This window comes from Vigna umbellata, chromosome 4 (assembly GCF_029865625.1).
Source record: "Vigna umbellata cultivar VRB3 chromosome 4, Vumbellata_1.0, whole genome shotgun sequence".
In the NCBI taxonomy this organism is placed as follows: Eukaryota; Viridiplantae; Streptophyta; class Magnoliopsida; order Fabales; family Fabaceae; genus Vigna; species Vigna umbellata.
In genome coordinates, this window is record NC_142168.1 from 47,635,482 (window position 1) to 47,641,481 (window position 6,000).

The window sequence follows — 6,000 nt, forward strand, 5'->3', positions numbered from 1 at the left end:
GATGTGTATGACAAAGTCTTACATGTTTTTAACGTGTATAATATTAGGTCCATCTAATCCCCAATCAGCAATTGATGTATATTTGGAGCCTTTGATTGATGATTTGAAGAAGGTATGGAATGGTGTTTGGATGTATGATTTTTCAAGGAAGCAAAATTTCCTTATGAGGGCAACTTTGATGTGCACTATTAACGACTTCCAGCCTATGGCATTTTATCTGGTTGGAGCACGCATGGTCGATTAGCTTGTCCACATTGCATGGAGCATACAAAGTCATTCCAATTGAGTTATGATCGGAAAAATAGTTGGTTTGATTGCAATCGACGATTGTTGCCCATTGATCACCCCTTTAGAAGAAACAAAACGACATTTTGCAAAGGGCAAGTTGAAACGAATATGCCCCTGCCGAAGTTGACTAGATCACACGTTTGGAGAAGAGTGAAAGACTTGCCAAAAGTCACTAAATGTGGTCAGAATAGGATAGAAGGGTTTGGGGAGTCGCATAATTGGACTAAAAGAAGCATATTTTGGGATCTTCTTTATTGGAAAAACAACTTGCTAAGACATAACCTCGATGTCATGCACATAGAAAAAAATTTCTTTGACAATTTCTTCAACACAGTTATGAATGTTATTGGGAAGACAAAAGATAATGACAAGGCAAGAAAAGATTTACCTTTGTATTATTGAAGGCGCAAGCTAACGGTCGATTGTTCAAACCAAAAGCAAATTACAACATGTCAAAAGACGAGGCAAGAATAGTTTGTGGATGGATCAAGGAGCTTAGAATGCCAGATGGATATTCTTCTAACTTGTCCACATGTGCCAATGTTCAGAACGTTATTATTCAAGGGTTGAAGAGTCATGATTGTCATGTATTCATGGATACATTTCATCCCTCTTGCATTCAATTGTTTGCCAATGCACGTGTTAAATCCACTGATAGAAATCAGTAACTTCTTTAAACATTTGTGTTGCACGACACTAAAGGAAAATTCCCTAATTGATGCTGAATTCAACTCTGCTCATGTCCATGTCTAAATCAATTGTAATGAAGTTAAGTCGTACCTTGAGTATGTCATTACCTAACTCTTACCTTTGCAATGCTTAAATCGTTATACACTAATTCATTTCATTCGTACATAGCAGGAGCAGGAGAAGGAGAAGGAGCAGGAGAAGGAGAAGGAAAAGGAGAAGGAAAAGGAGCAGGAGCACGAGCAAGAGCAGAAGAAGGAGAAGAAAAAGGAGAAGGAGTAGGAGCAGGAGAAGGAGAAGGAGTAGGAGATGGAGAAGGAGAAGGAGAAGGAGAAGGAGTAGGAGCCGGAGCATGAGCACGAGCACGAGTAGGAGCAGAAGAAGAAGAAGGAGAAGGAGAAGGAGCATGAGCAAGAGTAGGAGCAAGAGTAGGAGCAGGAGCAGAAGAAGGAGCAAGAGTAGAAAAAGGAATAGAAAAAGGAGAAGGAGAAGGAGTAGGAGCAGGAGCAAAAAAGGAGCAGGAGCAGGAGCAAAAAAGGAGCAGGAGCAGGAGCAAAAGCAGAAGCAGGAGCAGAACAAGGAGAAGGAGCAGGAGAAGGATCAGAAGCAGAAGAAGGAGCATGAGCAAGAGCAGTAGCAGAAGCATGAGCTGAAGAAGGAGAAAGAGCAGGAAAATGAGAAGGAGCACGATAGGAGTAGGAGCAGGAGTAGGAGCAGGAGTCGAAGCAAGAGAAGGAGAAGGAGCAGGAGCTGAAGTAGGAGAAGGAGCAGGAGTAGGAGCAGGAGTAGGAGAAGGAGAAGGAGCACGAGCACGAGCAGGAGCAGGAGAAGGAGTAGGAGCACGAGCACGAGCAGGAGCAGGAACAGGAACAGAAGCTGAAGAAAGAGAAAGAGCAAGAAAAGGAGAAGGAGCAGGAATAGGAGCAGAAGTAGGAGCCGGAGCAGGAGCAGAAGCAGAAGCAGGGGAAGGAGAAGGAGTAGGAGAAGGAGCACGAGCAGGAGCAGCAGCAGGAGAAGGAGCACGAGCAGGAGCAGCAGGAGAAGGAGCACGAGCAGGAGCAGCAGGAGAAGGAGAAGGAGCAAGAGTAGGAGCAGGAGAAGGAGCAGCACCAGGAGTAGCAGAAGGAGCAAAAGCAGGAGAAGAAGAAGAGCAGGAGCAGAAGAAGGAGAAGGAGATGGATCAAGAGTAAGAGCAGAAGAAGGAGCAGGAGATGGATCAAGAGTAAGAGCAGAAGAAGGAGCAGGAGCAAAAGCAAAAGGAGTAGGAGCAAGACCAGTAGCAGAAGAAGGAGCAGGAGCACGCGCAAGAATAGGAGTAGAACCAGGAGCACGAGCACGAGCAGGAGCAGGAGTAGGACCAGGAGTAGGAGTAGGAGCAGAAGCAGGAGAAGGAGAAGGAAGCAAGAGTAGGAGAAAGAGCACGAGCAAGAGCAGGAGCAGGAGTAGGAGAAGAAGCAGAAGAAGAAGCTGACGCAGTATCAGGAGCACGAGCCGGAGAAGGAGTGGGAGCACGAGCACGAGCAGGAGCAGGAGAAGAAGAAGAAGCAGAAGCAAGAGAAGGTGATAACGGTTGAAAAACCGTTATTTTTATGCTTAAATTTGATACCAAAAGCAACCTTTAAGACTTAGAAACTAGCTTGAATTCATATTTTTGCTTTAGTTTTGAGAATAAGAGAGTTGAAAGTGAATTTAATGGTTTTGTGCAAGATTCCCTTCATTTTGTAGGCTAATTGAATGATTTGAAAGAAGAATTGAAATACCGAATGATTGGAGTGCTGAAAAGTCAACCAGAAACCAGAAAAGTCAACCAGTCAACCAGAAAAGTCAACCAGTCAACTAGAAAAGTCAACCAGTCAACCAGAATGCTGAAAAACCAACCAGAACGCAGAAAAAGTCTGACCGAGTGGCGCTGAGCGGAATTTTGGCGCTGAGCGGCAGTTTTCAGGTGCCGAAATCACCGCTGAGGGGCAAAACAGCAGCTGGGGGGCAAAATGGATCAACCGCTAGTACCGCTCAGCGGTAAAATACCGCTGAGCGCCATTCTAAATGGGCTTGGATTGGTTTTTTGGCACTTTTATGGGCTTGGGCCTAATTTTTCTGTATTTTTGGAATAATATATAAGCTTTAGGACGTCCTAGGGTTTGTATCTTTGGCAGAGACGAAGCAAACACTCTCTTTTTCACCCCTTGGGGTAGATTGGGAGATGGTGACAGCTCTCCTCTTCTCTTTCACGGGTTTTTCTATCTCTTTCATTCTTTCATTATTGTTCATCTAGGTTCACCATGAATATGGTGAACTAAACCTTGTATGTTTGTTGGGGAATCAATGTAATCTTTTGAAGCTCTCATATATGGAATTTGTTTTTACATCTTTTATTTAAGATCTATGCTTTCTTTCATCATTAGTTAGGGTTTTTCCTCTTTGCTTAATGCTTGCATTGTTTAACTCATTCGATGCATGATTATTGGTTTTGTCGATACGGGCGCGTACGGGGAAGTCTAGATCCGGGGAATTTCTCCCAATATGATATTGGTTGTCGTTAAGCTCCTGCACTTATGAACTGATCATTAGGAATGCTAGGAATTGTATGAACTCGTGATTAGGGAGAAGCCTTCTTGAAAGGTACTTTAGAGAGTGGCATTAACAATGATGATTTGAATGTTGGATTCCTAAAATATATGAGAGTGGATAAGATGAAATTGACCCCCAACAACATATTCATACATAAATTTCATTGAAAGTGTTTATCTTTTGCTTTTTGCCATTGATCAAAACTTCATGCATACATATTTAATTTTCGTCTTTTGCATATAAAACCCAAATATTTCGTCTTTAAGTCTTAGCTAATCAAGAAACCACACAACTAAACTAGGCCGTGAGTCCTTTGGGAAGAACGATACTTGGTCTTACCAAGTTTATTACTTGAACGATTCGGTCATACTTACCGATTGAAAAACAAGTTTGTGACATCATATTTTGGTGTTCATAAATTTGTCCATTAGAAGGAACGGGAGAAGGAGAAGGAGCAGAGCAAGAGTAGGAGAAAGAGCAGGTGCAGGAGAAGGAAAAAGAGCAAGAGCAGGAGCAGGAGCAAGAGCAAGAGAAGGAAAAGGAGAAGGAGAAGGAGTAGAAGCAAGAGAAGGAGCAGGAGTAGGAAAAGGAGCGAGAGCAAGAGTAGAAGCAAGAGCACGAGAAGGAGCAAAAGCAGGAGCAAGAACAAGAACAAGAGAAGGAGCAAGAGCAGGAGCAGGACCAGGAGAAGGAGAAGGAGTAGGAGCAGGAGCAGTAGTAGTAGAAGGAGTAGGAGCAGCAATAGGAGCAGGAGCAAAAGCAGGAGCAAGAGAAGGAGAAGGAGAAGGAGAAGGAGAAGGAGCAAGAGCTGGAGAAAGAGAAGGAGAAGGAGAAGGAGTAGGAACAGGAGCAGGAGCAAGAGCATGAACAGAAGCAGAAGCAAGAGCAGGAGCAAAAGCAAGAGAATGGGCAGGAGCAAGAGAACGAGTACGAGCAGGAGCAGGAGAAAGAGAAAGAGAAAGAGAAAGAGAAGGAGCAGGAGTAGGAGCAGGAGAAGGAGTAGGAGCAGAACGAAGTGCAGGAGCAAGAGTAAGAGCAGGAGAAGGAACCGGAGCAGAAGTATAAAATGGAGTAGAAAAAAGAGTAGGAGAAGGAGAAGGAGAAGGACCAAGAGAACGAGAAGGAGCCGGAGCAAAGGGAGCAGGAGCAGGAGAAGGAGAAGGAGTAGGAGCAGAAAAAGGAGCAAGAGCAGGAGTAGAAGCAGGAGCACGAGCAGGAGCATGAGCAGGAGCACGAGCACGAGCAGGAGTAGGAGTAGGAGTAGGAGTAGGAGCAGGAAAAGGAAAAGGAGAAGGAGAAGGAAAAGGAGCAGGCGCAAGAGCAGGAGTAGGAGTAGGAGAAGGAGAAGGAGCATGAGCAAAAGCAGGAGGAGGAGCAGGAGAAGAAGAAGAAGAGTAGGAGCAGGAGCAGGAGTAAGAGCAGGAGCAGGAGCAGGAGTAAAAGCAGGAGAAGGAGCAGAAGGAGCAGGAGCTTAAGCGAGAGCAAGTGCAGAAGCAAGAGCAGGAGAAGAGCAAGTGCAAGAGCAAGAGGAGAAGGAGCAGGAGAAGGAGCAGGAGGAGGAGGAGGAGAAAGAGAAGGAGAAGGAGAAGGAGTAGGAACAGGAGCAAGAGCAAGAGCATGAACAGAAGCAGAAGCAAGAGCAGGAGCTGGAGCAGGAGCAAGAGAACGGGCAGGAGCAGGAGAAATAGAAGGAGCAGGAGCAGCAGAACCAAGTGCAGGAGCAAGAGCAAGAGTAGAAGAAGGAGCAGGAGCAAGAGTATAAAAAGGGGTAGAAAAAAGAGTAGGAGAAGGAGAAGGAAAATGAGAGGTTGAAGGAGAAGGAGCAAGAGAACGAGAAGGAGCAAAAGCAGGAGAAGGAGACGGAAAAGGAGCAGACGCAAGAGCAAGAGAAGGAGAAGGAGCAGGAAAAGGAGCAGGAGCAGAAGCAGGAGCAGAAGAAAGAGCAAAAGCAGGAGCAAGAGCAGAAGCAGGAGAAGTCGCAGGAGCAGGAGCAAGAGCAAGAGAAGGAGAAGGAACAGTAGTAGTAGAAGGAGAAGGAACAGTAGTAGTAGAAGGAGAAGGAACAGTAGTAGTAGAAAGAGAAGGAGTAGGAATAGGAGCAGGATCAAGAGTAGGAGCAAGAGAAGGAGAAGGAGAAGGAGAAGGAGAAGGAGCAGGAGCTGGAGAAGGAGTAGGAACAGGAGCAGGAGCAGGGACAGAAGCAGAAGCAGGTGCAAGAAGCAGGTGCAAGAGAACGAGCAGGAGCAGGAGGAGGAGCAAGGGAACGAGCAGGAGCAGGAGTAGGAGCAGGAGCAGAACGAAGTACAGAGCAAGAGCAATAGTAAGAGCAGGAGCAGGAGAAGGAGAAGGAGAAGGAGAAGGAACAGGAGCAGAAGTATAAAAAGGAGTAGAAAAAAGAATAGGAGAAGGAGAAGGAGCAAGAGAACGAGAACGAGAAGGAGCCGGAGCAAAAGC